This window comes from Macaca nemestrina, chromosome 4 (assembly GCF_043159975.1).
Source record: "Macaca nemestrina isolate mMacNem1 chromosome 4, mMacNem.hap1, whole genome shotgun sequence".
Taxonomy (NCBI): domain Eukaryota; kingdom Metazoa; phylum Chordata; class Mammalia; order Primates; family Cercopithecidae; genus Macaca; species Macaca nemestrina.
Window position 1 is genome coordinate 116,307,352 of NC_092128.1, and position 20,546 is coordinate 116,327,897.

General features: G+C 40.8%; 1 pseudogene; it reads left to right on the forward strand.

The window, feature by feature from the left end:
- The first annotated feature begins 9,405 nt into the window (after positions 1-9,405).
- LOC105494239 (elongation factor 1-alpha 1 pseudogene) lies at positions 9,406-11,158 on the forward strand (annotated as a pseudogene).
- The last annotated feature ends 9,388 nt before the right edge of the window (positions 11,159-20,546 follow it).

Consider the following 20,546-nt stretch of genomic DNA (forward strand, 5'->3'; position numbering starts at 1 on the left):
CATGATAACCACCTTTAACTGAAACTCACCATATGCCCATGGTGCCCATCGTGCTGAGCTCTTTCCATGCTGTTTGTTTTTTCCCCCATACTATTGGTAATCCTGTCACCAACACTGTGAATTAGGGACCAGTGCAAACCTCATTTTAGAGCTGAGCAAGCAGAGGCTCCAATAAGTTGAAGAATTTGCTAGTGAGAGATGGAACCAGGGTTTGCCTTGGTCTGCCTGACTCAGACCTCTGTGATCCAGGAAGTGGGATCCAGGTGAAAGGTTTATTTTCTTCTTGGTGTGGCACATATGAAATATTAGTCTTTATGTTTCTCTCTTTGGAGCTGGAAACCTGTGAATTACGACATCTTGTAGCTTCTTTTTTTTTTTTTTTTTTTTTTTTTTTTGAGACGGAGTCTCACGCTGTTGCCCAGGCTGGAGTGCAGTGGCGCGATCTCGGCTCACTGCAAGCTCCGCCTCCCGGGTTCCCGCCATTCTCCTGCCTCAGCCTCCTGAGTAGCTGGGACTACAGGCGCCCGCCACCGCGCCCGGCTAATTTTTTGTATTTTTAGTAGAGACGGGGTTTCACTGTGGTCTCGATCTCCTGACCTTGTGATCCGCCCGCCTCGGCCTCCCAAAGTGCTGGGATTACAGGCTTGAGCCACCGCGCCCGGCCTGTAGCTTCATACTCTTGGCCAGGCCCTAGTAGTGCCTGTGGCAGGAGGAGCAGTAGGGAGGGGTTCCTTGCTTAGGGTCCTCCTTGCAGACTATGACTTGGCCCCTTGGGTTCTGATCTCTCCCTCTCTGGCAGTCTTGGCTGTGAATCCATTGGGAAACATGTATCTGTGGATATGCATGTGTATGCGTAAGTCACATAGAATCTTGGAGTCAGTACCTTTCACTCTTAGAATTAGTGTGTCCATTAAGAGATTTTCTTTTTCTTTTTTCTTTTTTTGAAGCTGAGTCTTGCTCTGTCACCCAGGCTAGAGTGCAGTGGCATGATTTTGGCTCACTGCAACCTCTGCCTCCCGGGTTCAAGCGATTCTCTTGCCCCAGCTTCCTGGGTAGCTGGGATTACAGGTGCCTGCCACAGTGCCTGGCTAATTTTTGTATTATTAGTAGAGACGGGATTTCACCATCTTGGCTAGGCTGGTCTCGGACTCCTGACCTCGTGGTCTACTCGCCTCAGCCTCCCAAAGTGCTGGGATTACAAGTGTGAGCCACTGCACCCAGTTTGAGATTTTCTTCTCATTTCAGTTTTCCTTACTTTCCAGTCCAGTATCCTAAACCTGCTGGGACTGGAGACTCAGGATGTATAAGGTAACTCCCTTTTTTTTTTTGAGACAGAGTTTCACTCTTGTTACCCAAGCTGGAGTGCAATGGCGTGATCTTGGCTCACCGCAACCTCCGCCTCCCGAGTTCAAGTGATTCTCCTGCCTCAGCCTCCCAAGTAGCTGGGATTACAGGTATGCGTTACCACGCCTGGGTAATTTTGTATTTTTAGTAGAGACAGTGTTTCTCCATGTTGGTCAGGCTGGTCTCAAACTCCCGAACTTAGGTGATCTGCCCTCCTCGGCCTCCCAAAGTGCTGGGATTACAGGCGTGAGCCACTGCAGCTGGCCAAGAGAACCCTTTTAAACTGTGAATGACTCTGAATGCTGCTAAGTTCTTTTTATAAGTTTCTCTTCTTGGCCACCTTTCTTTATCTTATGTTTTATTTATTTCCTTGAATATGTTAAATCGACAAAATCCAAAAAATAAAGAAAAACTGTTTATCTTCTCTATTTTGGTTCCATGAAAAAGTTGGTTCAAATCATTCAGTCTGGCATTACTGGAAATCTCTTAACAAGATTTACAGAGCTGCCACCCCAGTGAATTCCACCCCACTGAATTCATTGTTCATTGAGAGAGATTAGAAAATGAAGATACCATGCCCCTTGGCTTCCCTTCTAAAGGAGACGCTAGGAAAGGAGAGGTAAGTCTAGTCTATCATTAGTTTCTTAATTTTCTCATATTGATTTAGATTGAAGAGTTTGCTTACTTTCTTTAACAATTATGCACTTTTTGTTATATTAGTTTAATTTTTAAATTGAAATCTGTATATTAAACATGGAGGAAAAAAAGAACACGTGCACAAAATGGGAAAGCCTCCAAATAACGGCAACCTGCCTGCCTCTGTTAAGCGGTGTTTATAGCCATATCTGTGCCTGTCATCCACACCAGGGTGGGTGATGTTGCTCTTGACACACCCATCCTCTGGCATTGACTCCACTCCTGGGATAGGCTGCATTGAATTGAAGGCAGCGGCAGCAGCATCAACAGGGAACTTGTTAGAAATGCAGGCTCTCCACCTCCCCCTGCACTGGGAATCTGACACTTTGCGGGTGGGACCCAGCAATCTGCACTCTGTCAAACTCGTGAGGTGATGCCTGTGCATGTGCAACTTGGAGCACACAGTCTGACCTCAGGTAATCACGGTGATCCCAGCCGCATTCATTTCTTGGGGCTGCCAGAACAAACTACCACAGACGGAACAGCTTCAGAAGAAATACGTATTCTCTCCCAGTTGTGGAGGCCGGAAGCCTGAGATCAAGATGTTGGCAGAACTGGTTTCTTGTGAGACTGAGGGAAGGATCTGTTCCAGGCTTCTCTTCTTGGCTTGTAGGTGGCCATCTTCTCCCTGTGTCTCTTCTCATTGCCTTCCTTTAAGTGTGCCTGGGTCCAGGTTTTTCCATTTCATAAGGACGCAGTCACGATAGATTAGTGGCTACCCTCATGATTTTTTTCTTAACTAATTACGTCTGCAACAATCTATTTCTAAATAAGGTCACACTGGGGGTTAGGACTTCTGGAACTGGAGGGGACACAAGTCAACCCATAATGCCATCCCTTGCCAGTGGGAAGCTCAAGGACCAGGCAAATGCTTAGCAGAGCGTGGCTTTCCCTGAGTCTACGGTTCTTGGCTGGGCAAGTATATTCTTTTTTAGCTTGATTTTATTTTTTATTTAGCAATATATTATATACTTCTTTCAAAGTCGATAAATATTTTTGGGATTTGGGGACTGAACAGACACTCGAGGATTCATGCACCCCCTGATGTGTGTGCATATTTTTGTATATGCAGTCATAGACTGAGAATGCATATCTGCTACTTTGACACTTACCATATCATAATTTAACATTGCTTTTTCATTTGGAAAATTTATGTTGTCATTTTTTCCTATTAAAATTATAAATAGTAAATTTTTGCCTAAATGTACTGCTGTACTTTTATGAACACTTCTGAATATATCTTTAGGAAAACTTCCAAAAATGTAAATTTGCAATGAAAAAGTACACTTGAATTTAAGGTTCCAAATGTCCACTCAGAAAGCCTGTGCCAGTTTGTGTCCCTTTAAACACGTAGTATCCGAGAATGCATTTTTGTTTTCATACGTTAGACTTTATTCCTTTTTCACTCTATACCAATTTGCTTAGCTAAATAAAAAAGATTTCATTTTTATGTGCATCTTTGATAATAAGTGGGCCTCAATTTCTCCAATGTGTGCTGGCCATGTGGACAGCCTATTTCTACACTTCGCCTATGATTCTGCTAGGACAGTTATCTTTCCCTTCTTGATTTGTGAGAGCTTTTTTACATCAAACGTTTATCACAAATCTGCATCACAAACTTATTTTCTTTTTGTTTTCTGTTTTAATTTTGCTCCTTTGGCAATATGTAACATTTTGTTCCTTTTGCAAAAATGCTTCAGAAGGCATTTCTCAGTCCATATAGAATAATTTTAAAAAACCATCTGACTATTTGTTAAAATTAATTATTTTATTATAATCATAAGTTTGAATAATAATGCGTGAGGAAAGTTCTAATAGATTGTCATGAGTTGCTTTTGAATCACATGTCTTTGGACTTTATAAACATCTGCTACAAGAAAAGTTTGACACCATTAGTTGGTTATTAATAAAATAAGTCAAACCTTCATGCCTTTAGGTTATTTGATGCAACTCCGTTAAACTGAAGACCCCACACTCCTATCAAACAGATCAGATGCTTTTAAAGTGGGAAAAATACTTCTTGTGGAAATAGTAGATCTGGTTTGTTATTAGTGAAAAGAAGATCATTTCTATTTGAACAAGTTGTCGACCAGAGATCCTGCAAGATGTGCTTTGCTGAGCAGAAAATTGCTCTCAATGAACAGACTGTGAATGTCAGTTCTCAAACTGTTTCACCAAAGAACTTCATCAACATATACACACACATTCATGCACACAATTTACAGATTGGTTGATCATTTTGCTCTAAGAAATTTAAATGACTTCAAAGTCAATTGAAATGCAGCATAAAAATGATTTTTCACTAATAATGGATATTCCCTAGTTTTCCCTGGTGCAACAAGGAAACAAACAAAATCACAATCTTACTTTCGTAAGGTCCTACCTACTACCAATAGCAGCCACGTTTTATACTGCCTTTGCCAGCTGAAGCCCTAACTGCTGCAATTTTTCACTGGAGAGCACTCCAAACCACCCGGTTTGATTATACTTTATTGTTTTTTTTCTGGAAATTTCTTCTGTAGTAATATATCAAGCTGCCAAAAAAAACATGCCAAAAATTATTCTCGAGGCTTCATTCTTCTGAGTCTGTGTCTCTAAGCTGCAGCATCCATTATTTATCTTTAGAAGTCAGAATCACACCTGGAGAAGCAGGTTCTACACTTAGTGCATGTGGCATCTGGGGTCTCTCCAGAGCTGCCCATCCAGGGAGCCAGTCTTGCAGTTCTTTCAGGAAGTAACGCAACGTAAACTCCATGGCTCCCTTTTCTGAATTTATTCCATGTGCGTCTACAAATGCCTGGGCAGTAGCTCCGACTGGAGCTTGGCCTGTCTCCATTGTTTTTGTTTCCAGGTTCATTAGCAATGACATTTCCATACACTAACGTACAGCACAACATATGAATCACCAGGGTAACTGAAATGCAAAGGGAAAACAGCTCATGACTTTGAATCGACTTTAAAGAAACAGTGGAGCCTCAGTGAGACACGGGGACCTGGAATCATTGATCTTTACCCTCACGAGTGTGTGCTGACTGTTCCAGGTCTGGAATGTTTCACGTCTGAAGCTAGGTCAGACCCTCGTCTAAGGATTGATCTAAGAAGAGCATTATTGGCATTTACTTTTTCCAGATCACTTTTACAGGGCTGCTGTGTGGCAGCCAGGTGCTCAGAAAGCGTTTCTTGGATGAGTAGATGGTGCAGTTTCTTTCTTGTCAAGAAGCGGTTGGAAGCATATTCATGCAATGGTTGAAAATGTCAAGATGAATCCAGCCCTGTAAAGAGAAGGACACTAACGCACAGTCTCAGTCTGCTGTAGCTCCTCAGAGGCCAAAAGCAGTCAGTGAATCCTAAACTATTTTTCCAAAATGCATTTCTTGAGAATTAGTTTTATAAACTCAATTCCTATCAGAGATTGAAGTTTTGGGGCAGGGAGAGGTTCTCAGCAAAATGTCAGAATATATGAGGGTGACCAAAATGCAGTGAGGCAGTGGCAGCGTAGCTTCCGGGAATAGTCCATGGCTCTAAGAACGAAGCCCTTCCTGGCTCTCCGCCTCCTAACATGAGTATTTAGAAGTTGTGTTTCTAAAGCACATTCCTAACCACTCTACCAGCATCCCAACCCATGCCTGAGTCCTTCAGGATACATTTTAAAGTCAGTTATCCTTTAACTTGTGTTTACTTAACTGTGTAAGTGCAGGTGGTGCAAGGAGTTAAAAGTTGTTTTGTCCGTTCCACCCAGGAGCTTGTGTTCAGTCTAGTGGCTAGTGCTAATAAGTTAAAAAAAAAAAAAAGAAGATACATTATCACCTATGTATTGAGTGACATACAGAAAACTGAAGAATTCTTGATGCACAATGAAAGTTCACCCATCTCAGATTTAGGGCCAAGAAATCTTCTCGGATAAAGTGCCTTCTAAGCTGAGTCTAGATGCTGGGTGGGACTGAGCCAGGAGGGTATGGGTGTCTGGAAGGAGTCAAGTCTCTCTCTCTCTAGGGCTAGCCTGGAACCTCTCAGATTTGCCATTACGAATAAGGGTTTTTGCTTAGAGATATGGACCAGACCTGCATCCCACTCTATGGGCCTTTTCAGGCATTTGTACCAGGGGAGGTGGCTGTGGTAGGTGGGTTTGGCATCATAAATCCTCAGGGCCGACCGGGCTATCCCACATACCATCTACATGAATTTGAACAAATCTCTGCTGCGTTTAGTATCTTAGCTTCCTCATCTGCAGAGTGAAAGAATTGAACCACATAATTTCTATGGGGATTTCCAGCTTTTACTGGCATCATTTGGAAATGTGAACTATGACATTGGCTACTGGAGCTGCCAGGCCTAGAACTCTTTCTTTTCCTCTGCCTTGGGCTGGGGTGATGTACTTAAGAGTGCAAATGGCCACGTTGACACTAATCGTATGTATCAAAATCAAATTTAAAATTGTTCACTCATATCTTCATCTTAGAATGTGGAGAAGAGACTTTTGTCCTGGATTAGATTTACAGTCACAGATTTTCAAGTGGGAAAAGCTCAAGGATGGTTTCATCCAATACCCCATTCACAGGTAAGGAAACTGGTATAGAGTGAGGCAACCTGGGCAGAGACCAAACAAGAGATGAGCCTGCAGCTCCTGGTTCCTTCTACAGGGAAAACAAAACATGTTCACTTAAATATTATCTATGTGATCCTTAAAACGTACCTATGACATCTTTAGGAAAATCTTCCTCCTACCTTGTGGACATCAGTGCCTGCAGGGGCTGAGAAATGTGCCCACATCTCACTCACAAGCTGTCCAGAGGACCCAGCGCTCCTGAGACAACTGTCTATTCCTTTCGCCACTTTAATATCACTTTAAACTATGTGTTTTCCTTAAAATGTAATTTTAAAATAGTTTTACTTCTGTTTTAATGTCATAATTTACAGCTACAACTTGAATTTCTATTACAAATTTCTTTCTCCTGTCACAACTGTCTGAAATCATCCAACTGTGTAAGCGTGTGAAAAGCCATTGATGTATCTCTAAAGCCAAAATATGGTTTCCATTGGTTTGGAAAATGAAACATGTCCTTTAATTTAAGCCCATATGTGGAGCATAAAAATGTGTTTCCCTTGAGCTGGCTTTCTTGGAATTCTCTTTCGAGTAATGCTCAATTCCAATTATACATGGATGCTTTTTTTCAGTAGACCCTTTTGAAAGTTTAATTAGAGATGCAACTCCAAATGAATGAACTCACGGCTTCAAAGACTTTGGAAAATATGTAGTGAGGTCCAAATGGCAACTCATAGTGAGCTTGATTATGTGACAGGCTGGAAACAAAGGCCTGGCCCGAGGCGTCTATTGGTGCCACAGAGGCATATAAGGACAGAAGCACTAGGAAAAAAGTGCTCTGGGTTTTTATTCACACGGATCTATCTAGTTCATATACAATGAACCAACAACTGACTGAAGTCTCCCCTAGAGGCTAGAGTAAATGAGATGAGGGAAAACACTTGAAAAGATTTTTGTTCAATTGTTGGTTTGTTCTGTCTGAACTGCTTAGATCCATGTGAGTAAAAACCCGGAGAGCTTTTTTCCTCGATTTTCGTTTTGAATTTGTCAAATGGGAGATGGTGAGTGAAAATCTGGAAAATGAAATTCACATTCAAAATGAAAATCTGGAGAAGGAAATTGACTCCCTTGGGTTCACATTGTAAAGTAGTACCTCAGCCCAGGCTCCTGGGTTCTGATCCCACTCCTCTGTTACCCTGCAATTATTTCCTATTTATGTTAATCCCACCCCAAAGTTGGGGAATAGTATAGAATCTCTTCTTGTTTCCTCAGACATATAATTCATATGAAACAAATTTGAAACAGATTTTTAGGGAAATGGGGAAAATTCTGCACGAAAAGGTAACAACCACAGGCTGCTGTGAGCTAAGTAATTTCAGCTGATCAAGAGCACATGGAGGGTGACTGAAGACTGACAGCTTCCTATCTACAACAGTCTTTTACAAGGAAAACGGTGGTGATGTTTCCATGGTATCACTAAGACCTCCTCAGTGCTAGTGCAGAGAGAAGGGCAAGCAGGAAGGTCAGATGAAAGAGTCCCTTGGAGTAGAAGCCCATCTAACAGGGGATGGGAGTGTCAGCTTCTTGTCCATCTGGGCTTGGCAGGGCCTCTTGCCAACTGATAAGTTTTTTTTTTTTTTTTCTTTTTGACGGAGTTTTGCTCTTGTTGCCTAGGCTGGCATGCAATGGCGCTATCTCAGCTCACTGCAACCTCCACCTCCCTGTTCAAGTGATTCTCCTGCCTCAGCCTCCCAAGTAGCTGGGATTACAGGCATGTGCCACCATGCCTGGCTAATTTTTGTATGGCTAATTTTTATATTTTTAGTAGAGATGGGGTTTCACCATGTTAGTCAGGCTGGTCTCGAACTCCTGACCAGGTGATCCACCCGACTTGGCCTCTCAAAGTGCTGGGATTACAGGTGTGAGGCACTGCACCGGCCCACTAACTCTTTATCTCCCCCTTGATCATGACCATGGAACCACATCTCTAGGAAGGAACCAAAAGAGAAAAGCCACAGAACTGATAAAAATCCACTTTAGTATTAGAGGAGATGTTTCCATAAACATTTATTTACTAAAAGAAAGTATTGAAATTTTTAGAGTACTTCAAGTTAAAAATCCTAGTTAAAAAAAATTAGGGAATTTAAAAGAATTAAGAGTAAAAATTAGAATTCAAAAATTAGAAGATGAGATTAGGAAAGATGGATTGAGATCCTAAAAAATGAGCGAGGCAGTGCATAGCAGATTCAATACTACAGAAAATATAATAATTGAAGTTAAGTACTAAAAGTATTAAGAGTTAGAACATTTTTTCAAAATATTTTTTGAAATGGAAGGTATATGTAATGTAAACATATTAATAGTGGTCTAATATTCTGTATTATACCAATAAGTATTGAAATTTAGAAACTGGAAAACATTCTCAATTTCTAATGTTACACAGAAAGGATATAATACAAAAGATTAAATTATTCTCCATATAAGGGGAAGGAGTTTTCGCCCTTGCCACTTACCCTGAATAACGAGCACTAAATCAGAGAAATACAGTCTCAACTTTTTAAAAAATTAATGATATGCAGTAAAATACACAAAGTTTATTTAATTTCCTTTTGTTGAGAAGTAAGAAAGAACAAAAATATATTATGGGTAAAATAAAAGCAAATCAGGTATAAATTTCCTTTTAAGCACTGCTTTCACTGCAGCCATAAATTTTGGCATGTTGTGTTTTTGTTTTAATTAATCTCAAAATATTTTCGAATTTCCCTTGAGATTTTTTTTGACCCATTGTGATTTGAGAATATGTTATTGCAGCTTTTTTTTCGCAACGGGTTTGCTGCCAGAACACAGGTGTCATGAAAACTACCCCTAAAAGCCAAAATGGGAAAGGAAAAGACTCATATCAACATTGTCATCATTGGACACGTAGATTCAGGCAAGTCCACCACTACTGACCATTTGATCTACAAATGCGGTGGCATCAACAACAGAACCATTGAAAAATTTGAGAAGGAGGCTGCTGAGATGGGAAAGGACTCCTTCAAGTATGCCTGGGTCTTGGATAAACTGAAAGCTGAGCGTGAACATGGTATCACCATTGATATCTCCTTGTGGAAATTTGAGACCAGCAAGTACTATGTGACTATCATTGGTGCCCCAGGACACAGAGACTTCATCAAAAACATGATTACAGGGACATCTCAGGCTGACTGTGCTGTCCTGATTGTTGCTACTGGTGTTGGTGAATTTGAAGCTAGTATCTCCAAGAATGGGCAGACCCGAGAGCATGCCCTTCTGGCTTACACACTGGGTGTGAAACAACTAATTGTTGGTGTTAACAAAACGGATTCTACTGAGCCACCCCACAGCCTGAAGAGATATGAGGAAATTGTTAAGGAAGTCAGCACTTACATTAAGAAAATTGGCTACAACCCCAACACAGTAGCATTTGTGCCAATTTCTGGTTGGAACGGTGACAACATGCTGGACCCAATGCTAACACGCCTTAGTTCAAGGGATGGAAGGTCACCCATAAGGATGGCAATGCCAGTGGAACCACGCTGCTTAAGGCTCTGGACTGCATCCTACCACCAACTCGTCCAACTGACAAGCCCTTTTGCCTGCCTCTCCAGGATGTCTACAAAATTGGTGGTATTGGTACTCTTCCTGTTGGCCGAGTGGAGACTGGTGCTCTCAAACCCGGTATGGTGGTCACCTTTGCTCCAGTCAACATTACAACTGAAGCAACATCTGTCGAAATGCACCATGAAGCTTTGAGTGAAGCTCTTCCTGGGGTCAGTGTGGGCTTCAATGTCAAGAATGTGTCTGTCAAGAATGTTCATCGTGGCAATGTGGCTGGTGACAGCAAAAAACCCCACCAATGGAAGCAGCTGACTTCACTGCTCAGGTGATTATCCTGAACCATCCAGGCCAAATAAGTGCTGGCTATGCCCCTGTATTGGATTGCCACACAGCTCACATTGCATGCAAGTTTGCTGAGCTGAAGGAAAAGATTGATTGCCATTCTGGTAAAAAGCTGGAAGATGGCCCTAAATTCTTGAAGTCTGGTGATGCTGCCATTGTTGATATGGTTCCTGGCAAGCCCACGTGTGTTGAGAACTTCTCGGACTATCCACCTTTGGGTCACTTTGCTGTTCGTGATATGAGACAGACAGTTGCGGTGGGTGTCATCAAAGCAGTGGACAAGAAGGCTGCTGGAGCTGGCAAGGTCACTAAGTCTGCCCAGAAAGCTCAGAAGCCTAAATGAATATTATCCCTAAAACCTTCCACCCCACTCTTAATCAGTGGTGGAAGAAAGATCTCAGAACTGTTTGTTTCAATTGGCCATTTAAGTTTAGTAGTAAAAGACTGGTTAATGATAACAATGCATCGTAAAATCTTCAGAAGGAAAGGAGAATGTTTTGTGGACCACTTTGGTTTTCTTTTTTGCGTGTGGCAGTTGTAAGTTATTAGTTTTTAAAATCAGTACTTTTTAATGGAAACAACTTGACCAAAAATTTGTCACAGAATTTTGAGACCCATTAAAAAAATTTAATGAGGAAAAAAATATACATATGCTATTGCATTTCCACTCATATGTAAATTTCTCAAATTTCCTTCCATTATTTATTTTTTAACTTAATTCCATTGTGGTTGGAAAACATGCTTCCTGTGATTCAAGTCCGTTTAAATTTACTTAGACGTCTTTCGTGGCTGAGCATATGATCTATCCTGGAGAATATTTCATGAGCATGTAAGAAGAATGTGTATTCTCTTGTTCTGTGGTATATTCTGCATATGCCTATTAGGTTGATAGTGTTGTTTCGAGTCTCCTGGATCATCTGACTAGTATTCTATCCATTATTGAAAGTGGGGTGCTGAAAATGCACTATTATTGTTGAATTGTTTATTTTTCCCTTCATTCCTGTCAGTTTTGCTTCATGCACCTGAGTATTCAGTTTTCAGGGGTATGTATGTTTATAAAGATTGTATCTTCTGATGGATTGACACGTTTAGCACATAAATGACCTTCTTTGTCTCTAGTGAGAACGTTTGTCTTGAAATTTATTAGTAAAGTCACTCTAGCTTTCTTTTGGCTGTTGCTTCTACGGCTCATCTTTTTCCATCCTTTTATTTTTAACCTACTCGTGTCTTTAAAGTATTTTTCTTTTAGATAGCATATATTAAGAGCCTTTTAAAAATCTATACTGCTGGCCGGGCATGGTGGCTCATGCCCGTAATCCCAGCACTTTGGGAGGCCAAGGTGGGTGGATCACGAGGTCAGGAGATCAAGACCATCCTGGCTAACACAGTGAAACCCCATCTGTACTAAAAATACAAAAAATTAGCCAGGCGTGGTGGCGGGCGCCTGTAGTCCCAACTACTTGGGAGGCTGAGGCAGGAGAATGGTGTGAACCCGAAAGGCAGAGCTTGCAGTGAGCCGAGATGGTGCCACTGCACTCCAGCCTGGGCGACAGAGCTAGATTCCATCTCAAAAAATAAAAATTAAAAAAAAATATATACTGCAAATTTCTTTATTTTGTTTAGAATGTTTAATTTATTAACACTGAGTGATATTACTGATAAGGTAGAATTTAATTTTGCCATTTGGTCTTTGTTTTTTATATTCCATGTCTTTTTTGTTCCTTTATTCATTGATTCTTACCTTCCTTTGTGCTAAATATTTTCTAATGTACATTTTAAATTTCCTTGTTGCTTCTTTTATTGTAGTTTTTGAGTTATTTTCTTTGTGGTCACTTTTGGAATTATAATTAGACTCAATATAATTTGGTTAGTAACTTAAGTTAATAATAATTACAAGGGTATTCAGAAAGTTTGCTTCAATATATGTCTGTCTCATCTCTTGTGCTTTGTGCTATTATTCTCATAAATGACGTCTTAATAAAGTCTTCAATACAGTTTTATAATACTGCCTTATGCTTTTTGTCTTTTAAAAAAGGAGAAGAGTTATAAACAAAAAATATGCTTATAAGTACTGTGTACTTATCGTTAACAGTGCTCATAATTTTTATGTGTGTATTTGAACTATTTTTCAGAGTTCTTTCATTTTAGCTTAAAGGCTACTATTTAGTATGTGATAGTAACACATTCTCTCATTTTTTTGTGTATCTGGAAATGGCTGAATGTCTTCATTTTTAAAAGACAGTTTATCTGGATGTAGAATTCCTAGTTGATAGTCTTTTTATTACAACACTTGGAAGATGTCATCCATTGTCTTCTGAACTCCATGGCTTCTATGAGAATTGGCTGTCTGATTGAAATCCTTTGTCCATGGCTGTTCTCTCTTCTCTTGCTGCTTTCAAGATTCTTTCTGCGTCTTCGGTCAATTTTGTCAGTATGACTATGGTATGAATAGGCATAGGTCTCTCTGAGTTTATTTTACTTGTAGTTTGTTAAGCTCCTTGAATATGTAGATTAATATTTTTCATAAAATTTGGGAAGATTTCAACCATTATTTCTTCAAGTGTTTATCCTTTCTCTTTTCTTTTTCTGGAACCTTCATTATTCATATGTTTGTATGCTTGCTGGTGTCCTGTGCGCCTCTTAGGATCTGTTTATTTTTCTTCATTCTTTTTCTTTCTGCTCCTCAGTCTGGAAAACCTCATTGGACTTTTCTTCAAGTTTGCTGTTTCTTCTTCTGCCTGCTCTGTTTTGCTGTTGAACCTCTATAGTGAATTTTATATTTGAGATACTGCACTTTTTAGCTACAGAATTTCTATTTGGTTCCATGTTATAATTTCGGTCTCTTTGTTGACGTAAAGTAATGCCTCTATTTGGTGAGGCATTACTTTCGTATTTTACCTTCTTTCTTTAAGTATGATTTCTTTTAGTTATTTGGAAATATTTATAATAGCTTACTTTAAGTCTTTGTACACTAAGTCTTAACTGTAGGTGCCCTTGGGGATATTTTCTGTTTGTAATATTTTTTCCACGTAGTTAGAATACTTCCCTGTTTTTTTTGCATGTCTCATATATGTTATGAAGACTGGGAATTTTGGATGTGACAACAATTTAACAATTGTGTTATAACAACTTAAAGACTGTGTATCCGATTTTTCCACTCCTTCGTGGTTGGTTTTTTGTAGCTGCTTTTAGTTTAGTTGTTTAGTTTAGTTGTTTTTCTTGTTGCTACCTATTTGTTTAGTGACTTTCCTGGACTAATTTCATAGACTCTATATTTCTTGCAGTGTGGGACCACTGAGTTTTTCACTATCTTTTATTCTTAAATTTCTTAAAAAAAAAAATAAGACTAGCTTTCTAGGAGTCACACTGGGGTTAATATGATTTAGTGGTCGGTCGATGATTGGTCCTATTTCCTTAAATGCTTTGCCTATGTTTTTTTCTAAACTTTGCCAAGGGGGTCTGTGTGCAAAGGCCTTCAGACTTCAGGCATTTTCCAAGACAGCATTAGCTGTCACTTCCTGTTGTTATAGAGCCTCAAGGTCAGCCAGAGGTGGTGCCTTTTCCTTTCCCAGGATTTCCCCGGTCATACACGTAGCCTAGATAACTAAGAATATGTTGCACTTGTCAAAGTTTCCAGTGGTCATCTGGTTTCCAAGATTTGTTTTAAGATTCCCAGCCAGGCTTTTGTTTGCCCCAATTTAAGTCATGGCCTTAGGCAGTTGACATGTCTCCAGTAGCTACCCTTGTTTCAGTAATATCCTGTGAGCGGGTCCCTCACCTCTGCTGAACTGAGCTCCAGGTCAAATCAAATACCCATCGCACTTGAAACACATAGATTATCAAGGAAGCTGCAAATTCAGACAAAACACTAATTGTGATCTTGGAATAGTACTTTTCAAGAAGCTCCAAAGAGGTCAGAGCCGTCCTTAGTCTGCAGTGCCTCTAGGTTTTGGCTACCTCACTACTGTTCTGGAGAGGTAAAATGTCACAGACACTGTCGTCTCACTGAGGGCCAGTGGCTTCTCTTTGATGAACGATTTTCATTATGTTCTGAAGCTTATTTAATGGCCAGCATTCTGAAATGGTTAATTTTATTTCTTTGGCCGTTAGTTTGTTTTGTTCATGAAATGCACATTCATCGAGTCTTCACTCCTCTGTTCTGGAAGTCCCATCACAAGATGCATTACTTTATAATTGGAAACATACGGTAATTGCAAAAGGGACTATTAGTAAATCAAAGGAAGTTATTTCTCTGTCTACTTTGCTGTGTTGATATTCATTGTCATAAAAACTGCCAGAGCCCATAATTTACCGAGAGCATTAAATTGATTATCAGGACATGGGGCTACACAGGTGCAGTCGTCTTGGGTTATTTCTGTCTTAAAGCTGTTTGTGTGTATATCCATTAATTTTATTAGCGTTCATTGACAAGTGTGGAGTCTCCAAATGAAATAAAAAAATATAGTCCTTGCCTTCAGAGGACATAAACCAAAGGCAGGAGAATTAGAAAATTCTTGACTAATGCAACTTTTAATGCAAATTGGACCCCTGGGGTTATTTTGTAAGATTGGAAACATTTAATTCACTGTAACTAAAGATATATATTTTTAAACATTAAAAACAAAAGCATCCACAATTTCAGCACCCACATAACTATACATGACAATAGCATGCATGGGTTTAGATAATATGAACTGTACAAGTTTTAAACTTGTCCCTAAACCAGAGTCTTTTTCCCCAAAATTAAGTGTTATTTAGAATTTGTGGAATAGTTCAGGTTAGTTTAAATGTAAATATCAGTATATATCTTAATTCTATTTATGTATGTCTCTTTTTCTCTATCTATCAAGAGAAAAACACAAGGGAAAAGAAACTTGAATCTGTCCCATCCTCATATTCTTGGTGAAGGGACAGAACGCTCCGGCTAGAAAGTATAAATAATGTCGAAGGTTAGGAAAGTTATTAAGCAGCCCCCCAAGTTACTCACATGATTGAGGATAGAACATGTTTAATTTTGTTCTCAACAAAAAGAAAAATGATCTCCATTAAAGTCACAGCAGCTCGATGACAGTCTGGCTGCTTCAGAAGCTGGTGAGTCCTCTTCTGTCCAGGAACAGGGTAATGTCTGTGCTCAGAGCAGCAGTTCTCAAATGTTTTGGTCTCAGAATTCCTTTATATTCTTAAAAATGATTGAAAACCTCAAAGAGCTTGTATTTAAGTGAATTATATCTTTGGATATTTACCATCACAAAAATTAAAACCCGATTTTAAAATTATTAATAAAAGTAACAATACATTTAGTAGCACATACTGTGAAATAATAATAAATATATATTTGATCTCTGTTCCCAGTTTCTGGCATTTAGCTCCTAAAACTCTTGTAATTTCCTGGGTGATAATAATCTTTTTTTCTACTGAGGTGACTCTTGGTGGGCTCCTGGATGGGGTCTGGTAACCAGAAAGACCAACACATGATTAGAAGCTTGGAATTTTCAGCCATATCCCCCAACCTCTGGGAAGGGGAAAGGGGCCGAAGATTGAGTTAATAATTGGGTGTTTTATTTTGTCTATTTGATGAAGCTTCCATAAAAATCCCTGAACGATGGGGTTCAGGGAGCTTCCAGGTTGATGAAAACACCCACATGCGGGGAAGCTGGTGCACCCCAACTCCATGGGGACAAAAGCTCCTGTGCCCAGGAGCCTTCTGGACCATGCTCTGTGCATGTCTTTGTCTGGCTAGTCATCTATGTCCTTTATCGTATCCTTCATAATAAACCAGTAAACATAAGGAAAGTGTTTCCCTGAGTTTTGTGAGTCATCCTGGAAAATTACCAAACCTGAGGAGGAGGCTGTGGGAACCCTGATCTACAGCTGGTGGGTCAGAAGTACATGGTCTCAACCTGGGGCTTATGACTGGCATCTGGGGTGAGGGGCAGTCTTATGGGATCGGGCTCTTGACCTATGGAGTCAGCGCTCACTCAGGGTCAGAGCTGAATTGAATTGTATGACACGCAGCTGGTTTAATGTGAGAAACCCCACCCCTATCCCCCCATTTTGGTGACCAGAGTGTTCTGTGTTGAGTGCATAATAAGAGAAAACAGTTCTGTTTTTCTATTAAACACTTACATACATAATGTATTATTAATGCAAATACATTTTCTGAAAAACATAGTGACAAGTGGCTTTGTTTTCTATTTTTTGCAAGTCTCTTTAATGTTTGGTTATATAGGAGACACATTCTCATACCTGTTTCTGCATTCATCTTCTGTGATGTCGATTCAGGTAGCTTGTAGAAACCTCCACTGTACACTCCTGAGTTAATAAGACTGAACAAAGCAAATAATGTCTCATTATTATCACAAAAATAGTTCTGATTTAGTGGACCCCTTAAAGGTTTACTTTGATCTCCACAGAGGCTTCTGGAACACAGAGCCTCTAGACGTCACAGAGGCTTCTGAAGACGTCTAGAGTGAGTTCAGGAAGGAGATGCTTAGAAATGATGGGATTAGAGGTTCTTGGGTGTCTACTTCATTCCTCAGGGAAAAATAATAATCAGATTTTTTGTATATTAGTATCAGCCCAAATGGTAGTTAGAATACTTTACATTTTCTTATATTCCTTGAATAAACAATTTACATCTAAATCCAGTAACTTTAAGAAATGTGTTCATTTGCATTGCTACTAGAGCTGGATAAGTTTGTATAGATGTATCAGTTGAGATATAAATGATAATTTTTGGAATGAAAGTTATTGTATATCTTTGATAGCAATAAACACATGTTGATCCTATGACCGAAAGGTTTTCTAAGAACAGTAATCACATTCTGTCTCCACATCTCTGGGGTCCAAGCCCTTCACATTAGGCTTCACTGAAAGGATAAATTGGAGTTTGAGTTGATGAAAAAGTTATTTTAATGCTTTTGCTTCATATACCTTTTCTAAATTTTTTTGCTGGAGCTCTTTTAGGTAAACAATCAGAGTTTGAAAATAATTTATTTTGGGGAACAATTCTAGTCCTATTAGCAGTATTTCTTGGTTGGAATTTCATTAAGGTGACTTTGCAAAGGAGCTCGGACTGCCCTGCGTGAGGCTGTTGGCACCCCACTGCTCAGAGTCCAGGCTGAATCTCCCCAGGCATCTCTCTGTGTCCTGCTTCTCCCCAACACCCTCTTTGCCTTGGAGTCCTCTGGGGTGCTGTCCCTAGCTCCAAGACAACATGTATTTCTCTCTGTGGTTTCTACTTCCCACTGTGAAAGCACAAGACTTACCCCTAAATCCATTAGTGACAATGATAATGAAGCAATGACTGTGGACCCCATCCTGAAATAAGCCGTGGGGTGTGGGGTGCATTGAGTTGATGTCGGTCCTTCTGTTGTAGGTGTTTTATTTTGTCAAGTCGTGGACCCACCCCTGGGCTCCAAGGACATTTGCATTATCTGGACACACTTAGAAGATGCTTGGAGGTAGAAAGGCTTTAAAGATTAGCCCCAAACCTCATGTTATCAAGCTAATAAAATGGTTAGCCATGATGCTAACTCACTTATTTGCAATTTTAGAAAACAATATTCAATTTTCAAACAATATGTATTTGGGCCCTGTTATGACTGAATTATGACCCTTTCTCAACCCCTTGCACCTCTCAATATGACTGTATTTGGAGATGAGTTATTTAAACAAATTATTACATTTAAGTGGGATAATTGGGATGGGCCCTGATCAAATATGACTGGGGTCCTTATAAGAAGAGGAAGTTAGGACACACACACACACACACACACACACACACACACACACACGGAAAAGCATGTGAAGATACAGGCAGGAGATGGCCATCTACACACCCAGGAAAGAAGCCACAGGAGAAACCAAGCCTGCCAACATGCTGACCTTGGACTTCCAGCCTCCAGGGTAGAGAATATGATTTTGTGGTTTAAGCTACCCAGGTTGTGCAGTGTTTGTTATGGCAGCCAAGCAGGCTGATACAGTCCTCTGTGCCTGACACTGCTGCAGGTCCAGGGAACACTGTAGTGTCAGCCATCCTCAGGAACTTGCTCTAGTGTGTTCTCTCAGATTCATCCTATGCACAAGCTGTACCCTTGGGGTCAGCAAGGCATTCTCTTTGCCATGGACCCGTGGGCTAAGGGGCACACAAGGCTATACATTGAGAATTACTAGAACATAGTCATTTATGTCAGAGGAGATAGTCACAGGTAAAGCCAGAGTCTGCATAACCAGACAGGATGGATTAATCAATTCATTTGTCAAATATTTATTCTGCAATGTGGAATAGATGTGGAAATAGAGTCTGAGTTGGGTCCTCAGAGACATGATGGTCCAGTTGGGAGCCCAAGAGTCAGCACATTAACAATGAGGGAAGACATAGTCAAGATGAAAGGGATTCCTGGGAAAGACACAAAGAAGTGGGCTGAGCCAGCAGAGAGTATGTTTAGGGGTCCTTGTGGCTGATCAGGGCAGAGTCCCTCGGGAGCACGATCTCAAGTGTAGCCTGAGGACTGGAAGGGCCTTGTGAAAAGCAGGGCAAGAGTCTCCCAGGCAGAGAGACCAGACGTGCAAAGAGTCTGGGCTGGTGAAGGGCTTGCTGTATTGGAGCTGCTGGGGGAATGCCCTGTGTCTGGCCTCAGAGAAAGGAGAAGCAAACTGTGAGGCGAGGGTGGAGAAGTGAAGGGAGCTGGGTTCCCAGGGGCCTGCGGGCCATGGTGAGGCATCTGAATTTTATTCTAACGCAATGGGGACGCATTGAGGCCTGGTGAGCTAATGAGGAATGTTATGATTCCACAGAATTTTAGAAGAACCCACTGGCTTGGTAGAGAAGGGGACTGGGGGTGAGGAGTGCGGGAAGCTGGGAGCTGCTTATCCTCTGTCCAGGCCACAGGGGCCAGCAGCCAGTGCTAGAGCAGCAGCCTGCCTTTCCTCTGCCTGTTGGCTCAGAGCCCTAGCCCGCAAGCCCCAGACCAGGCGTGGCTCTCCTGGAGTCTTAGTACGACCTGAAAAGGGGATTTAAAACATCTATTCCTTTATGTTGAAACATAGTTTTTTTCCTTCAAAAAGAGAAAACTTTAAAGATACAGAATTCTGTATGTTTAATATTATTGAAAGCCAACTAGATTTTTTTTTTTTGGAGGGGGGATGGAGTCTTGCTGTGTGCAATGGCGCAATCTCAGCTCACTGCAAGCTCTGCCTCGTGGGTTCAAGCAATTCTCCTGCCTCAGCCTCCCGAGTAACTGGGATTACAGGCACCTGCCTCTGCATCCAGCTAAATTTTGTATTTTTTAGTAGAGACAGTGCCATGTTGGCCAGGCTGGTCTCGAACTTCTGACCTCAGGTGGTCTGCCCACCTTGGCTTCCGCAAGTGCGAGGATTACAGTCATGAGCCACCACACCTAGGCCCAAGTAGTTACTTTAATAGCTAACATTCATTCAGCATTTACCAAATGCCAGATATCATTTGTACATTTTCTGTACAGGTTGTTGTGTTATCATTGCAATAGTCCTGGGACGTAAACATCTTTTTTATTTTCATTTCTCAGGTGATGAGGATTTTATGGGCCTTAGTTCCTTTCTTTTTTCTTTTTTCTTTTTCTTTTTGAGATGGAGTTTTGCTCTTGTTGCCCAGGCTGGAGTACAATGGCATGATTTCGGCTCACTGCAACCTCCGCCTCCCGGGTTCAAGCAATTCTCCTGCCTCAGCCTTCCGAGTAGCTGGAATTACAGGCGTGCGCCTCCACACCCGGCTAATTTTGTATTTTTAGTAGAGATGGGGTTTCTCCATGTTGGTCAGGCTGGTCTCGAACTCCTGACCCCAGGTGATCCACCTGCCTCAGCCTCCCAAAGTGCTGGGATTACAGGCGTGAGCCACTGCACCCGGCCAGTTTCTTTGTTTTTAAATAAGAATATAATATAGCAAAAGTCCTGTCGTTGTTACATAAAGGGGCACACGAATGTGAATACACATGTATACATGCATGTGCACACATGGCAGCCATGAGTGATGTTCATGGATAATTACAAGATAGTTGGAACA